This window comes from Aquarana catesbeiana, linkage group LG03, assembly GCF_042186555.1.
Source record: "Aquarana catesbeiana isolate 2022-GZ linkage group LG03, ASM4218655v1, whole genome shotgun sequence".
In the NCBI taxonomy this organism is placed as follows: Eukaryota; Metazoa; Chordata; class Amphibia; order Anura; family Ranidae; genus Aquarana; species Aquarana catesbeiana.
This window is the reverse complement of record NC_133326.1, coordinates 272,375,900-272,394,774: the sequence shown is the minus strand read 5'-3', so window position 1 is coordinate 272,394,774 and position 18,875 is coordinate 272,375,900. Positions and strand designations below refer to the sequence as shown.

Genomic DNA, 18,875 nt, shown 5'->3' with positions numbered 1-18,875 from the left:
TCTCAGTGTTTTAGTCAGTCAAACACAGTGACTGATTTTACCAAGTGTTGCATGAAAGTTAAATATTTGTGTTCCTTCTGTGCAAAGGAAACTCGCTAAGAGACATTTATCAAAGCTGTCTTGCTGTTTGTGGTAGCTAAACTGTTGCAAATTTTCTTTATACAACTTGTGTGATAAATTGGACACTGAAATATATGTGCATATTTTTTAAAAGTTCTCCTTAGCACTTCTGCTGCAAATTCTGCAACAGTTCTAAGGTTGAATGTTATGGCTAAATAAGCACTTACAATTGCAGCACAAGAGAGAAAATAGGCGAGCATTTGCTTTTTTTCGGTATGCTCACAGAAAGCTAAAACTGTCACTTAGGTCATAAAACAGACTCCGATTAATGCTAACCTTTTTTTTTTGTTGCTAGGCAACTGTTGCAACCTTGTCCTTGGCAGCAGCCTAAATTGTTAAAAATGTAACTGATCATACAAGACACGGGCTTCTTTACATCATTATAATTGAGTTTTATGCAACTACATTCAGGTGATTGAACATTTGCAGAAAAGGCTGCAGGGATCCCCCCCCCCCCCCCCTTTATTACCCTACAACCTCTCTTACTCCCAGCTAACTTCAGTTTTTTACAAGCTTCCGCAGGTGATGGACGACTTCTCTACTGAAAAATGCATAATTTCTTGCATAGTTTTTTTTATTTTCTCTGTATCACACTCTGCATGATTTCTTCCAGGATGATTCTTTCATCATTTAGCTGCACCATAGTTACTGTGGCTTTTTAAGCAGCTTCCAGATCAGTGAACTCTTTGGCAGAGCCTTTGGAAACCATAACTGTGCCCCTACTTGTTGGAAGAGGCAGAGCCAGCATGTAATGTTGCTTTGCTCTGTGTTTTGCTGTGGGGGCTTCACTTGCCACGTAGTGCAGTGTGTGGAGTTACCGGTAGCTGCAGGGTGCTTTACCGGTCCAAAGCCTTCCTCTGCCTCTCTGAACGCCCCTGCAGGGATATGCCCACTGTGGTGAGCGAAGCCAGCGTTAAAGTAGAACTATAGGCAAAACTTTTCATTTTGGATATAGCAAGGGAAGACTATACTCCTGTCGGATTTTTTTTTCTCCCTCATCTGTGTGCCATTTTAGAGATTTCACTTCCTGTCCCACAGCCAAAACAGGAAGTAAGGAAATATCTACAAATTAAGGGAATCCCTTGGGGACCCGCAGGTCACCAGAATTAGTGTCCCTATTGGAAGATTTCCCCTCCATTACTTTTCTGTGGATGAACTAAATTTGGGTTTTATTTTTTTTTTTACTTTCACTGATCATGGTAAATAGGGCAAATAGAGAAGGTGAATCCTACTTTTAATGGTGGCACAGACAGACAGCAGTAAAAACTGACACCGGTTCTAATCTCTCTCCACTCTATCCAAAACTAAAAAGAAAAAGTTTTGGGTTTAGTTATACTTTAAATCCCTTTTTTGTTCCTACTGAACTTGGGGAAGTACAGGGCAGAAGCCCTTTAAACATTCTTCCAGGCTGTCCATTTTATTCCACTGGTGGGTATGCTGAACACCGCTCTCCACACTTGGGCTACTTTCACACTGGGGCGGTGGTGCGTTAGCGATAAAGCCCCGCTAGTTTTAGTGGCGCTTTACCGTCATTTTAGCTGCGCTTTTCGGCCGCTAAAGGGGTGCTTTTAACAACCCTCCCCCCTGCTAGTGGCCAAAGAAAGGCTTAAAAGTGCCTGTGTTGCGGTGCTGCCGAATCGCTTTGCAGACGCTTTGACAGCGCTGCCCATTCATTTCAATGAGCAGGGCGGTTTGGGAGCGCTCCCAAACAGCCCTAAAGATGCTGCTTACAGGACTTTTTTTCCCGCAAGCGCACCGCCCCAGTGTGAAAGCACTTCCACACTGGGGAGGCATGAGGCGCTTTTCAGATGCTATTTTTAGCGCTAAAATGCCTGAAAAGCGCCTCAGTGTGAAAGGGGTCTTAAGGTGGTGCAGTCGGGTATTCCAGGGTGGCCAGGCTGTAACCACTTTTTTCTCTGTACTGTGAGAGGGTGCCTGATTGTAGCGCTGTTTGCCTTCTCCTCTGACACTGTACTGCACCTGTATTCTGTCCTCCCTTCTGTCTGGACCAACATTTGACCTTAAAAAATATCAGCTTTGGGCATTCTGTTTCAGGAAATTTTGGCCTTGCACTCTCTGGTTAAGGCTGGGTTCACACCTATGAGAATTGTATGCGGGTTTCTTCGCATAGCAGGAGAATATGACTGGCTCTCTATGGAGCCGGATCACATGTCTGCACTGCACAGAAACGCTGTTCGTCTTTGCCTCTGTTTCAGGGCTGAATTCAGGCAAAGATTCTGCCCTGATGCGTCCCTGAAACGGAGAACGGGGACGGATCTGCAGCCGGTTTAGGTGTCAACCGAGCCTAAAGCCTTTACTCAGTGAGTAGCTTGCATCTCTTCACATTCACCCCCCCCCCATTCCTTTTAAGATCTTAATCTGGTTTTCTTGGCTCTTCAGGAGCTGTGCTTTGAACCTATCGGGGGTTACCTTGTCTGTCCTTACCCATAAAGTGGCTTTTCTTCTGGTCATCACCTCTACAAAGGTACAAAGGGATGCGTACCACAAATCCATTGTGTGTGTGTGTGTGTGTGTGTGTGTGTGTGTGTGTGTGTGTGTGTGTGTGTGTGTGTTTTGTTTTGTTTTTGGTTTTTTTTCTCAACTTGCCTGTATTGAATTACCCACTTCTAAAGTGACGGTCACATGATCCTTATAGCTTCCTGAGTAATTGACAGACCTGCTAGCGGGCGTGTACAGAGTGGGGGCACTACTTCATTACTGGAAATTACTTTGCCACCATTCTATTCCAAGAGAAGGGGAAGAGCGTCTGGAGGCAGGACAGATGGGCGGGGCTTTGTCTTTCCACAGAGCATAGAACTTGGACACGCTGCGGTCTTGCACAGCATGATTTGTATAGTCCACATGAGAAAAGACTGACAACATTGTCATGGATTGGCAACCATGATTAGATTGATTAGATGGTCCGTTTACTGTCAGGAAGAGAGGCACAGGTATTATTCACCACAGGAAGGAGTAAATAACATTGCATTAGTATCTTGTTTTTTAAAGACAGTGCCATCAAACCAAACCGTTAACAGGGACTAACCAGCAGAGGGAGTTTGTTTGGAGCTATGCTTCTACAAGCTAATAGAATTAATAGAATGTCATTACAAAAGATACTAATTGGTAACAAAGTTTTTTTATATTATGACAATGAAGTGTCATAGAGGGAAGTGCAGAGAATTGTATTCATAAATACTGTCAGTATCTCCATAATAATAAAGAAAAAAAAAATGTTATCAGCAGGAGAGAAAAAGAAAAAGATAAACTGAAAAATATAGAGATGTTTAACTCTCGTTATCTTCACTCTTATATTATAATAAAGAGTTTAATTTGTAGATCCATAAGGTTTCCCTGTTGCCAATTTTTTTAAAACTCCTAGCAAGAGACAGAATTTTGAATGTGACCTCAATAACTGATACTAATTTTTCAATTTGTGGAGGCATTGTGTTTCTCTACAAAATGTTTGGGTACACTGTAGTCATAATTGCCCGGTTCAGTCAGTCTGTGATAGTCGCTGAAGCAACTGTGAAGTGCCCTAATTGTGTACCCTACATACAACAGACCACAAGGACAGGTTAAACAAGAAACCACAAATTCTGTTGAGCAATTGTAAAACATCAACATCTGATCTGTTTTATTATTGCCCACATAGGTTGTTTGTCCATGTACAACAGATTTACAAGTTAAGTATTTTTCCTGCCTACACTGGAACATACCCAGAAGATTACTAATAATGTTTCTACCACAAGAACAAAGGATTCCATTAGGCATTCGTAATCTACCAGGAGCAATTTTGCCTTTTACGTTGTGGGCCTTGCAATATAGAAATCTAGGTGTGTTTTTTTTTTTTTTTTTTTTTCTCCCTTCGACTTTCAGGACAGCACCTTGGAGAGAGCGCAGCTCCACCTCTTGACAGGAGACACTGCGTGACGATGCCCCTTTAAAAAGCAGCTGCTTCCACCATGCCGTCAGTTTTTAGTGTTTCCTCCGCCATGGTGGAAGCACTGCTTGGGGAACCAGAGGGGCTGCGCTCTCTGCAAGGAGAGGGTTTTGGCAGGACCTCCAAGTTTGGTACTCAGACCAGCCCAGCTCCTTCCTGCATGTGAGGGGGGTGCTCCGGTGTCCCTTCCTTCTCCGGCTCACAGGAGTAATGGTCTGCCGGAGGTCTTTCACCCGGGATGTTGGGGCGCCGTGGGTGTGCTCAGAAAGAGCGGGTGATGCCAGTTCTGGTGGGCGGAGACTTCCGGCGGGGCGTAGCAGCGATTGGTTCCAGCTGCTGGAACGCAGGAGGAAGGGACCTCTGGCGGGACTTCCTTTTGTTTGGCACATGGAGCCTTCTACACAGACAGCGGCTGCGGAGTTCACAATGGAGACAGCGGAATCATCAGCAGCAATGGCAGATGCAGGCGCCCAGGTTCCCGGCCAGGCCCAGGTAGGAGAGGTGCGGTGGCACCTCTTTCCTTTTTATGTCACTGGGTGTTTTTTATCTTTATGTGGTTCAAAGAAAACCTGCTGCTGTCTGCTATGGGGTAAAATTTTTCCGTTAGCAGTTCAGAAAAGGAGTGAGACTCTGGGCACTTAGGGTGTTGGCTGGGGTATTACATTTCTCTGAGGCCTTAGTTCTAAGGACCTGGGTTTCTTTTATTTCTCTGTTTCAGAAAGCTACTGCCAAATCAGAGAGAACAGGGAGAAAGTGCCCCTCATGCAAAAATCCTTTAAGGGACTCTTGACCCAAACCACTGTGCAGATCCTGCATTGCGGATTTAGAAAAAGAAGAGTCCTCACAAGAGTGCAAAGAACTCTTATCTTCTACGAGGAAAGAATTAGCAGATGCCCTAACAGTGCGCTCCCTTGTGAAAAAACGTGGCCAGAGTTCCAGCCAAGAACAGAGTTCTCACTCCAGTTTCCCTCAGTCCACTTCCAGACAGGTGGAAAGTGAGTCGGAGGAGGAAAGGGAAAGCATTCCACCCTCAACCATTGATTCTGAGGAGGAGGAGGTGGAAGAAGAGACAAGATCATCTAGATATAGGCTATAACTTGAGGAGGTGGATGAATTACTCAAGGCATGACGAGCGGGACAACCTTGTGGACCATACCTCTGCCTTTCTACCCTTTTTCTTCTTTCTCTTTCCTTTTCTCCACCTTACGATTAAAGCTCATTATCAGAATTTATTTGACATATATACACTCTACCTGTAAACAATATATATAGTAGTATCCCAGAACAGTGTAAATTTCGGCCTATAGTACACCACTCAGCGCCACAGAACCTCTAACCACATTAATCCAGATCCTTCAGCAGATAAAAGGACATACAAAGAGCTATCTACCTGACCCTCTGAAATAAAGATATAAAAACCAAGGGTAAGGAGAAAAAGAAAAGCAGCTGTTTAAAAAAGCAAATCAATATAAATAAACAGTATATAAGACATACATATGATAATAGATGGTCATATACTAAAACAGCGCTAGGTTGAACATAGACAGAAGTGTGGCCAACTACACACATAAAAAGTCCATAAGACTAGTGCAGTATCAGTTGTGATTCAGAGAGTGTTCGAGTAGATCCTAGAGCATGTCACAGCGTGCACCTTCCACCGAACATTCCAACTCCACCATATGTGAACACACTCCCCTTCGGGGGTCAAACTCACCAGAACTTTAAAAATCAAAGCATCCAATTTTAAGAGATATTCTGGACCACCTCAATACAGCACTTCTCTGAGCAATAGGGAGATGCAGGGGCTCCAAACCATTCAAAAAACGAGATAAGGCATATATAGCATAATTCCGTTTTATTAATGATAAACACCATAACCACCTCCCCAATGCTAACAACGTACCAGATTGTAATAAAAACAGAGCAGATTAAATTAATATGCACCGCACCGTGGCCGTTTGGAACCGGTCTCCGCAATAGACAGAGCGGTGATAACTTCCTTGTTCCGGGTCCGACCTCGATGGAGCGCAAACGTCACTTCCTGCGTCGTGTAAGCCACGCCCTGATGCGTTTCGTCATATCCTGACTTCGACAGAGGGCGTGGCTACACGACTAAACGTACGGGCTTAAATTCTCATGTCTCTTACCTCCGCATCCAATCACAGCCTCAGGGGGTTGACAGGTGCACGTCAACCTCACCAAGGAAACAGCGAAAGTATTCAACAGGAGGGGGAGAGGGACAAAAAGCCTCATATTGCACTTCATACCATACGATTACCATAACAACAGTAAACAATAAAGAGTCTTATAACGGCTGCAGACCCGCATTCAAAACAAACTATCTTTAACATACTCATGTCTGCAGATTCTATTTTAACCCATTACAGGCGATAATATGCCAGCATGATATTATATAATAAAACATACATGCTCTATTTATCATATTACGATCATTACATGTAAGAGATGAGCTAAACATTGTAGTCTAAAAACAGCTTATTACAAGTAGTCATAAAACCTCTACAGTAAAAAAGATAAAATTACTCAGAGAAAGTGCCACTCACAGAGAGTCAAAGTTATGTATATAAAACTATATAAAATAGCATATATATAAGAGAATTAGTATATCAAAAACTCAAATATGAAAAAACAAATATTAAAATTAATGTCTAGAAAGAAGTAATAAATCCACAAGCCCCTGACATGGCCCTAATCACAGACCCATTCTTACTCAATAGTCACTTATAAAACAATTAATGTCCAAATCGACATTTAACCCCTTTGGCGCTAAAGTGTCTGCCAAGAATATCCACTGGGTCTCCCTCTTGGATAGGTCTCTAACCAGATTGGAGCCCCTCCACTTGGGCTTAAGGTGGTCTATGCCCCAAAATTTTAAACCTAAGGGGTCCCGATTATGTTTCAATTTAAAATGGAGCGAGACATTATGGTCTTTAAAACCCAATTTTATATTCGCTATATGTTCTGCAATTCTAATTTTTAGCAGTCTCTTTGTTCATCCTATATACATAAGACCACATGGACATTGCAGAGCATATACTACATGGGAGGTGTTACACGTGATGAATTCCTTGATATCAAATTCTCTATTGTTAGAGGTCGATATAAACCTATCTAGGGCCCTCAATGGCCTGTTCACTTCTTTGCAGGCTTTACATTTCCTGCAACTGAAGAACCCATCTCTCTCCCAAAAAGTAGGGGGCCTCGCAGGAGGGTCCAGTATTTTTTTCACTATTTTATCAGAGAAGCTTAATGCCTTTCTATAAATAAAACCTGGTTTGGGAGGTAACACTGAATGTAGTATTTTGTCCATCAGTAGGACATGCCAATGGGTAGCAAAGATATTTTCCACCTCTCTATATTGAGAGTGGAAGCCTGAAATGAAGCTCCACTCCTGGGCATCATTGTTTCGAGAGGGCCGAGATTCCTCCAAAAACGACTCTCTCGGTACCAGAGCCACCTCTTGAATCGTAGCATCCAGGGTCTTTTCTAGATACCCTTTTTCAATAAATCTCTTCTTAATAATCTGAGCCTGTAACAGAAAGTCAGTCTCATTTGAGCAATTTCTTCTTACTCTAGCTATCTGGCCCTTGGGAATGTTCTTGAGCCACATAGGGTGGTGTCCACTGTTAATGGGCAAGTAACTATTAGAATCGGTGGGCTTGAAGTATACCTTAGTCCCCAAACTGTTTCCCTGTCTGAAAATAGTGATATCCAAAAAATGAATATCACTCTGGCTATATTCACTAGTCAGTTTGATACTTTTCGTATTCAAATTAAGTTCACTAAGAAATCCCTGTAGAGAGTCCATGGATCCCTCCCAGATAAAAAACAGGTCATCTATGTATCTTTTATATACTAAGAGCTGCGGACGAGCAACTGAAAAGACGATCTTGTCCTCCCACTCTCCCATAAACAGGTTTGCTATACTGGGGGCAAATTTTGCCCCCATAGCAACACCTCTACATTGGGAATAAAACTGGCTATTGTACCAAAAGAAATTATGGCTCAGACAAAAATCTAGGGCGTTTCGTATAAACATTTTTTGGTTGTGCGGAAGATCATCTCTCTGGCAAATCGCCCAATTCAGAGCCAGGAGGGCATCATCATGTTGAATAATTGAATAAAGAGATGCCACATCCGCTGTTACCAGATAAAGTTCCTGCCTGTCTGTTAAATCAATCTGCTGCAAAATCTGTAACAGACTTTTTGTATCCCTCAGGTATGCCCTAGTCCGTTTGACACTCTCTTGCAGGAAACGGTCCAGATACTGGCCCATCCGGGATGTAATTGACCCAATCCCATTAACGATCGGCCTCCCAGGGGGATTCTGTGTGTCTTTATGAATCTTTGGGAGGGTGTAGATTGTGGGTATTCTACTGGCACTTGGTACGAGATATCTCTTCTCTCGATTTGACAGCACGCCCATTGAGTATCCCATGTCAACCAGACACTTCAAATCATTGGTATATTGTACAGTGGGATCTTTCTCTAATCTCACATAGGTGCTTTCATCACTCAACATTTCCATCAATTGGTCATGGTAGAATTCTTTGTTTAAAATCACAACCCCTCCCCCCTTGTCCGCGGGTCTAATAACTACATCCTTCCTTTCTTCCAACATAGTTATACCATCTAAAATGTGGTGCGGGTTAACATTCTTTTTGGGGACTAAATGCTCCAAATCCCGTATAACTAACCCCTTGAACACCTCAATTTGCTGATTTGCTCCATTAACAGGGTTAAACAGTGACTTAGTGCGGTGGCCTCGGCTCCTATAGATAGTGGACTGAGGAACAAGTCACTGTTTAACCCTGTTAATGGAGCAAATCAGCAAATTGAGGTGTTCAAGGGGTTAGTTATACGGGATTTGGAGCATTTAGTCCCCAAAAAGAATGTTAACCCGCACCACATTTTAGATGGTATAACTATGTTGGAAGAAAGGAAGGATGTAGTTATTAGACCCGCGGACAAGGACCAAGTCCTAGAATACCCACAATCTACACCCTCCCAAAGATTCATAAAGACACACAGAATCCCCCTGGGAGGCCGATCGTTAATGGGATTGGGTCAATTACATCCCGGATGGGCCAGTATCTGGACCGTTTCCTGCAAGAGAGTGTCAAACGGACTAGGGCATACCTGAGGGATACAAAAAGTCTGTTACAGATTTTGCAGCAGATTGATTTAACAGACAGGCAGGAACTTTATCTGGTAACAGCGGATGTGGCATCTCTTTATTCAATTATTCAACATGATGATGCCCTCCTGGCTCTGAATTGGGCGATTTGCCAGAGAGATGATCTTCCGCACAACCAAAAAATGTTTATACGAAACGCCCTAGATTTTTGTCTGAGCCATAATTTCTTTTGGTACAATAGCCAGTTTTATTCCCAATGTAGAGGTGTTGCTATGGGGGCAAAATTTGCCCCCAGTATAGCAAACCTGTTTATGGGAGAGTGGGAGGACAAGATCGTCTTTTCAGTTGCTCGTCCGCAGCTCTTAGTATATAAAAGATACATAGATGACCTGTTTTTTATCTGGGAGGGATCCATGGACTCTCTACAGGGATTTCTTAGTGAACTTAATTTGAATACGAAAAGTATCAAACTGACTAGTGAATATAGCCAGAGTGATATTCATTTTTTGGATATCACTATTTTCAGACAGGGAAACAGTTTGGGGACTAAGGTATACTTCAAGCCCACCGATTCTAATAGTTACTTGCCCATTAACAGTGGACACCACCCTATGTGGCTCAAGAACATTCCCAAGGGCCAGATAGCTAGAGTAAGAAGAAATTGCTCAAATGAGACTGACTTTCTGTTACAGGCTCAGATTATTAAGAAGAGATTTATTGAAAAAGGGTATCTAGAAAAGACCCTGGATGCTACGATTCAAGAGGTGGCTCTGGTACCGAGAGAGTCGTTTTTGGAGGAATCTCGGCCCTCTCGAAACAATGATGCCCAGGAGTGGAGCTTCATTTCAGGCTTCCACTCTCAATATAGAGAGGTGGAAAATATCTTTGCTACCCATTGGCATGTCCTACTGATGGACAAAATACTACATTCAGTGTTACCTCCCAAACCAGGTTTTATTTATAGAAAGGCATTAAGCTTCTCTGATAAAATAGTGAAAAAAATACTGGACCCTCCTGCGAGGCCCCCTACTTTTTGGGAGAGAGATGGGTTCTTCAGTTGCAGGAAATGTAAAGCCTGCAAAGAAGTGAACAGGCCATTGAGGGCCCTAGATAGGTTTATATCGACCTCTAACAATAGAGAATTTGATATCAAGGAATTCATCACGTGTAACACCTCCCATGTAGTATATGCTCTGCAATGTCCATGTGGTCTTATGTATATAGGATGAACAAAGAGACTGCTAAAAATTAGAATTGCAGAACATATAGCGAATATAAAATTGGGTTTTAAAGACCATAATGTCTCGCTCCATTTTAAATTGAAACATAATCGGGACCCCTTAGGTTTAAAATTTTGGGGCATAGACCACCTTAAGCCCAAGTGGAGGGGCTCCAATCTGGTTAGAGACCTATCCAAGAGGGAGACCCAGTGGATATTCTTGGCAGACACTTTAGCGCCAAAGGGGTTAAATGTCGATTTGGACATTAATTGTTTTATAAGTGACTATTGAGTAAGAATGGGTCTGTGATTAGGGCCATGTCAGGGGCTTGTGGATTTATTACTTCTTTCTAGACATTAATTTTAATATTTGTTTTTTCATATTTGAGTTTTTGATATACTAATTCTCTTATATATATGCTATTTTATATAGTTTTATATACATAACTTTGACTCTCTGTGAGTGGCACTTTCTCTGAGTAATTTTATCTTTTTTACTGTAGAGGTTTTATGACTACTTGTAATAAGCTGTTTTTAGACTACAATGTTTAGCTCATCTCTTACATGTAATGATCGTAATATGATAAATAGAGCATGTATGTTTTATTATATAATATCATGCTGGCATATTATCGCCTGTAATGGGTTAAAATAGAATCTGCAGACATGAGTATGTTAAAGATAGTTTGTTTTGAATGCGGGTCTGCAGCCGTTATAAGACTCTTTATTGTTTACTGTTGTTATGGTAATCGTATGGTATGAAGTGCAATATGAGGCTTTTTGTCCCTCTCCCCCTCCTGTTGAATACTTTCGCTGTTTCCTTGGTGAGGTTGACGTGCACCTGTCAACCCCCTGAGGCTGTGATTGGATGCGGAGGTAAGAGACGTGAGAATTTAAGCCCGTACGTTTAGTCGTGTAGCCACGCCCTCTGTCGAAGTCAGGATATGACGAAACGCGTCAGGGCGTGGCTTACACGACGCAGGAAGTGACGTTTGCGCTCCATCGAGGTCGGACCCGGAACAAGGAAGTTATCACCGCTCTGTCTATTGCGGAGACCGGTTCCAAACGGCCACGGTGCGGTGCATATTAATTTAATCTGCTCTGTTTTTATTACAATCTGGTACGTTGTTAGCATTGGGGAGGTGGTTATGGTGTTTATCATTAATAAAACGGAATTACGCTATATATGCCTTATCTCGTTTTTTGAATGGTTTGGAGCCCCTGCATCTCCCTATTGCCCAGAGAAGTGCTGTATTGAGGTGGTCCAGAATATCTCTTAAAATTGGATGCTTTGATTTTTAAAGTTCTGGTGAGTTTGACCCCCGAAGGGGAGTGTGTTCACATATGGTGGAGTTGGAATGTTCGGTGGAAGGTGCACGCTGCGACATGCTCTAGGATCTTCTCGAACACTCTCTGAATCACAACTGATACTGCACTAGTCTTATGGACTTTTTATGTGTGTAGTTGGCCACACTTCTGTTTATATTCAACCTAGCGCTGTTTTAGTATATGACCATCTATTATTAGATGTATGTCTTATATACTGTTGATTTATACCTACTATATATATTTAAATAATTTAAATACCTACAAAAGTAACTAAGGAAATGATATATATCTTTGATTTAGGTTTACGTGAACCCAATGTTTAATATTTGAAATTTCATGATATTTACCTATATAATCCCTACTGTAAAACAATGAGCTTACTTTATAGATCCTTGTAAACTTACTTTATGTATCTTTATAATATTGTATACTCAATAAACTTCTTTTGACAAGGAATTACTCAAGGCAATTTATACTACCCTGGAGATCCAGGAAGAAAAAACCCAGCTGTCCGTGCATGACCAGATGTACCAGGGGCTGGAGGAAATTAGACACAGGGTGTTCCCTGTGCATAAAGTGTTAACAGACACTATTAAAAAGGAATGGAATGATTTAGAGAAAGGACAGTTCTTTTCTAAAGCCCTCAAAGGAGGTTTGATTTTGAGGAGAACGAGGAACTGTTGTGGAATAAAAAAACAAAGATAGATGCTGCCTTTTTTCAAGTATCTAGGAAAACTGATTTAGCTTTTGAGGACATGGGTATTCTCAAAGATACTATGGATAAGAGGGCAGATGGGCTACTGAAGAAAGCCTGGGACTCATCTCTAGCTAATCTTATGCCAGCAATGGCAGCTACAGTTGTAGCTAGGAATTTGGAGTGTTGGTTAGATCAACTTAATCATGTGGTTGCAGGTACCTCCAGAAAAGACTTATTGGAGTCCTTCCCTACCCTGCTTAAGGCAGTAAAATATATGGCAGATGCCTCTGCAGAATCTTTCAGGATGTCAGCCAGGTCCTCTGCGCTTGTTAACTCATCAAGAAGAGCACTCTGGCTAAAGACCCGGTCAGGGGATTCAGCTTCTAAAGTAAAACTGCGGAATTCCCTTTTCAGGAGACCTGATGTTCGGGCCAGAACTGGAGACTGTCCTTGACAGGACAGCAGATAAGAAGATATATATATATATATATATATATATATACCATATACCAAATAGCGCCCCCATCACTAAGATTCCTGCGTCTCGCAGTCAATCTGGGGGGAGGGGAGATTTGGTACCTGCAGTTTCGGGCTCTGCCCTTCGGACTTTCCTTCTCCCCCAGGGTATTCACAAAAGTGATGGCGGAATCTTTGGAGCCCCTGAGACTGAAGGGGATTTCAATAGTGCCCTATTTAGACGACCTGCTACTGTTTGCCGACTCAAAGGGTCAAGTAGAGGTCAACCTACAGACAGTTCAAACACATCTAAAAAGTTTGGGATGGCTTCTCAATCTTCAAAAGTCAAACCTAATACCACCTCAAAGGGTAAGGTTTCTGGGGTACAAAATAGACTCGATAGAACAGAGAATTTTTCTGCCCCAGGAGAAAATAGTGAAGATGCAGTTGGCCCTGAAAGCACTTCAATCCAATGCAGAGAACTCTCTAAGAAAAGCCATGTCCGCTCTGGGACTGTTGACAGCGGCAATTCCTTTGGTACAGTGGGCCAGGTTGCATGCCCGTCCTCTGCAATCAGATATTCTGATGAATTTGTCGTACCAGGAACCTCTGGAGAAGAAATTCAACATAGGGGCAAGAGCACCACCGCTCATCTCAAAAGGGCTTCCTTGGGCCTTTCCGGTGACCAGAAGGCTGACTACAGATGCCAGCGCATGGGGATGGGGAGCTCATCTGGAAGAAAAAACAGTTCAGGGAGTTTGGACCAAACCAGAGGCGAGGAGATCTTCAAATTGGAGAGTATTAAAAGCTGTTCACCTAAGCCTCCTCTCCTTCCAGGAATTTCTAGTGAAACAACATGTCCAAATATTGTCAGACAATATGACGGCAGTATATTATTTAAAAAAGCAAGGGGGCACAAAAAGCAGAACTCTAATGGGTCTAGCTCATCAGATCCTAAGATGGGCAGAGAACAATGTGGCCTCTCTATCAGCAGTCCATCTGCAGGGGATGGAGAACACCTTGGCAGATCTCCTCAGCAGGAAAGAAATAAGGGAAGCAGAGTGGTCCCCCAATCGGGAATTATTCGAAACAATCTCCAGGAGTTGGGGTTACCCACAGGTGGACCTCTTTGCAAAACAGGAAAATGCAAAAATACCAGTCTTCTTCTCTCTTCAGAGACAGGATCAAGCTCTCGGAGTAGATGCGTTAGCCCACAAGTGGGACTTCCATCTGTCCTACGCTTTTCCCCCGTTTCAACTGATACCAAGGGTGTTAGCCAAATTCAGATTGGAGTCCATGGAGCTAATATTAATAGCCCCTTATTGGCCAAAAAGACCCTGGTTTTCAACCTTGATGAACCTCTCAGTGAAACCTCCTTGGAGATTACCAATCAGGGCAGATCTGTTGAGTCAGGGCCAGATTCTCCATTCAGATCCAGCTTATCTCAATCTAACAGCTTGGTTTCTGAAGAACTTAAGACAGAAGGGTTTATCAGAGAAGCTTATTTCTACCCTTCTTGCAAGTAGAAAAAAAGCGACAAGAGACATTTACTTTAAAGTCTGGAAAATCTATAATTCTTGGTGTTCCAGAAAAAACTTTGATTTTTGTAGTACAATTTCAGTTTTGGAATTTCTTCAAGAGGGATTGGAGAAGGAGTTAGCAGCAAATATGCTCATGACGCAGGTAGCTGCTTTATCAGTTGTTTTGGAAAGAACCCTGTCAAGGGAACCTTTTAATCAGATTTTTTTAGGGCAATGGCAAAAGTAAAGCCTAGACCTGTTAGTTTTCCCCAAATGGGATTTATATTTAGTTCTTCAGGGACTGACTAAGGCACCGTTTGAACCCATAGAAGAAGCATCATTAAGTTTTTTGACGTTAAAGACTATTTTACTGGTAGCAGTAACTTCCACACATAGAATTAGTGAGTTACAAGCCCTTTCAATTAAAGAGCCCTTTATGAGATGTCTACAGGATAGCATAGTCTTAAGGACGGATCCAGCATTTCTACCAAAGGTGGCTTCAGTTTTTCTTCGTACACAGGAAATCATTCTCCCTACTTTTTGTCCTTTACCTTCGGGGGCAGGAGAAGAGGCTTTCCATACTCTTGATGTCAGGAGGTGTCTGCTTAAATATCTGGAAAGAACAAAGGAAATCAGAAAGTCATCTTCACTCTTTGTTTTAATGGAAGCTACTCACAAAGGAGGTAAAGCTTCCAAGAGCACCTTCGGAAGATGGTTAAAGCAAGCCATTAAAGAGGCATACAAATCTTTGGGTCTGGAACCTCCGGAAGCGGTATTACCTCATTCTACTCAAGCAGTAGCGGCATCATGGGCAGAAAGGGCTGGAGCATCTGCTGAGCAAATCTGCAAGGCTACCACATGGTCCAGTCGACCTTCATAAGGCACACCGCTTGGATCTACTATCAGCCTCGGACCAATCCTTTTGGTTGGAAGGTTTTACAGGCAGTAGTCCCACCCTGAAGTAAGTTTCTCGGTTATCCTCTCCAAGCTGCTGTCCTGAAAGGCGAAGGGAGAAAACCTTAGTTAGACTTACCGGTGACGGTATTTCTACGAGCCTTTCAGGACAGCAGCCTACTTCCCTCCCTTGGTTATCATATGTAAAGTATAATTATAGGGCTTGGTAATTGTCTGATTATATTTTCCAGCATGTCGGAGGATTTCTCGGTAACAACTGACGGCATGGTGGAAGCTACTGCTTTTTAAAGGGGCGTTGTCACGCAGTGTTTCCTGTCAAGAGGTGGAGCTGTGCTCTCTCCAAGGTGCTGTCCTGAAAGGCTCGTAGAAATACCGTCACCTGTAAGTCTAACTAAGGTTTTTTTTTTTTTTTTTTTTTTTTTAAGTAGGACCAATTTAGGATGCTGCAATAGAATAGGCCAATGCTTATTCACAATCCTCTTCACATATTTATGATTGCTGTGGAATTGTGTAATGGATTTTGCATTCTTATGTGAGTCCCTCTCAGCATTTTTCACTCTAACCTGATTCCTCCACCAACTCCCTAGGGTAGCCCTTATCCACAAATTTCTTCACTAATGTTTTACCTTGTTCAATGTAATCCTCTGCCAAAAAAGTCTCTTAACCAACATAGCCAGCTTTTGAGTATGACATCCCACTTGGGATGGTCGCAACTATCCGAGTGTAAATAAGAGTTGCCCGCAGTAGGCGTAAAATGGTTCCGGGATCTTTTAGCATGTTCCTCAAGACTCCGTTCCAAGTCCAAAAATACTGTAGGATCACAAACATAAGTGAACATGAGACCCAAGGCATTGTTGTTACAGTGCTCAACAAATGGTATCACTGTCATGGGCTCCCGATCCCAGAATATGATTGTATCCTTAATGTAACAACCAAAAAGTCGAGATTGTTGTTCCAGATGTGGTCTTTTTCTCTAAATACACATGCTTAAATTTGTATACCTAGGCACAAAATTTGTGCCCATCACGGGCAATGATTCTGGATGTAGTACACACCATCGAACACAAAATATGTGTTACAGACTGAACTTGGTGCACTCTATAATAAAATGGGCCTGTCTTAAATGTAAATAGGAGGTGGTGGGGAAAAAACTAATAGCACAAAGGCCAACTTTGAGGCAATAGTAAACACACGTCAAGGGTGAGCCAAGTATGGGAGGGCTCCCATCTCAATTATAGTATTTCAAATTCTAAAAGGGGTGTATGGTGTCACAAATATAAGAGGTTGCAAAAAATGATCTATGTACATGGACAACCCACTAGTTATACTGTCCACGGCAATGATTATCTACCTACCAGGAGGTTTAACCACATCCTTGTGGATTTTCCATAGGTGATGAAAAAAGACACCTGACAAAACTCTCTAAACAAAAACTCCTTTTTATCAACAATTTTTTTTTTTTTTTTTTTCAGCCAGGGCTTTACATGAGCTTCAGTTTATACTCTAAAACCTTCCAAGGGATCATTACTCATATTAGTATATGTATTGGCATCCGAAAGGAAGCGCTGTGCTTCCTTGACATCCGATATTTATTTTGCACAGCAATGCTGCCACCTCTGTCGGCTTGTGTGATGATTATATCTTTTTTTCTGAGAGTAACTTAAGGCTGCTTTTACACTGGGGCGGCGGGTCCATTAGCGGTAAAGCGCCGCTAATTTTACGGCGCTTTACTGTTTTCAGCTGCGCTTTTCGGCTGTTAGTGGGGTGCTTTCAACCCCCACTAGTGGCCGAAGGAAGGGTTAAAACCGCCTGTGTTGCAGTTCTTCCAAAGCACTTTACAGGTGCTTCGTAAGAGCTACCCATTCAATCCAATGGGTAGGAGCGCTGTACACAGTGCTCCTTCACCGCCCCAAAGATGCTGCTTGCGGGACTTTTCCCATCCCGCAAGCGCACCGCGTGCTTTAACACTGGGGAGGCATGAGAGGCAGTTTTTACGTGCTTTACAGGCATAATTTTTAGCGCTAAAACGCCTGAAAACTGCCTCAGTGTGGAAAGGGGTCTAAGGGAATGTTGCTCATCTATATAGCTCCACTGTGCAGCTCTCCCTGGAGCTGTGCTATTACCCATCTTATGCTGGTATGCAGATGCCGAAGGAGCCATCTGACTGTTTTATGTACAATGATCAAACAGCAAGTGGTTAAAGGGGTCTGTTTCCTGTTTTTGTACAATCCGGAAAATCGGATATTTGACTTACCAGTAAAATCATTTTCCTGGAGTACAGTACAGGCAAACAGGACTGTCCCATTTGTTCTCATTATCTTGCTGGGAGGAGTTATATAGGGGTTATCCCTGCAGCCTTTCAGTAACCCTGAAGGTAGCTCCATTTAACCCAGCTGCATTGTTTTAAAGTAGAACTAAAGGCAGCATTTAAAAACTTGCAAGCATGCAATGTCTCCTCTGCAATAGAATAAAGCTGCCTAGCTGCTCGCAGTCTTCTGTGGCTTGTAATTGAATCTGCATGCACAGCTCCATTTTACCTTGCCGGCATGGTCCGTGTGTGGGGCGATGACTGGCACCAACATCGGACTCATGCACTTTCAAACTATTGGAGAGGCGAGTATGGTGGACGGTTCAACTTTTAAAGAATAAAAACATAGAAAAAGTAGCGCACATTATATAACTTTCCTGAACGTATTTAGTCTTTTTAGGTCAAATTTTTCTGAAAACATGGACTACAAAATCTGCAGCTCATTAGTTTGATCTTGTTAGAAGAGATCTAGCTGAAACAAATGAAGAGCACACCAGGTACAGGAAAAGTATTAAAACTTAGAAGAGTAAATACAAAGTCAAACTATCACATTAAATGTTTTTGTCTTTAACATAAAAACATCGAAAGACCCAGATTCTAAAAAAAAAAAAACTTCCTTCACACAAAAATACTTTTCACCTACCAGTGCTGACTTTCTAGTGGATGGTGCCAGTGCAATTTTGGTACTTTTTTTTTTTTTTTTTTTTTGGCTCTGGATAGTTTTTTATGTTGAAGACTACAAATTTTAATGTGAGTGTGACTTTTTTGTTTTGTATTAAATCTTTCACGTTTTAACACTTTTCCTGTGTCCCGTTTGCTCCGCTTTAAAGAAGCTTGTGTCCTGTACTGTACTCCAGGAAACAGATTTTACTGGCAAGTCAAAAGTCCTATTCCATTCATGACATTGAATTTCTTTTGGCAGCTGTATACTGTTGCTAAGTTTTTATGGTTGTCATGCACAGGACAACTCTGTGTTGTATGAGGACAGGGATATTTTTCATATTTTTCTATTGATATGAGATATTGGCTTGTATTTACAGGATAACTATTGCTAAATCAAAGTAGTACATGTAATGTGAACCCATATTGAGAAAAAAATTTTAAATGAAGTTAAGTGGTGGGGAAGAAAAAAAATCTGCCTGCCAGCACTATGCAGAATTTCCTATTCATATAAGAGTTCCAAAGAATTGGGCAATACCCACTGCCCCAG

The 18,875-nt window shown here is 42.2% G+C and overlaps 1 protein-coding gene across 1 annotated transcript in view; it reads left to right on the top strand.

The window, feature by feature from the left end:
- The window catches only part of NUP107 (nucleoporin 107), a 127,260-nt gene that overhangs the window by 54,833 nt on the left and 53,552 nt on the right, over positions 1 to 18,875 (top strand). The gene's annotated exons all lie outside the window — the stretch shown is intronic.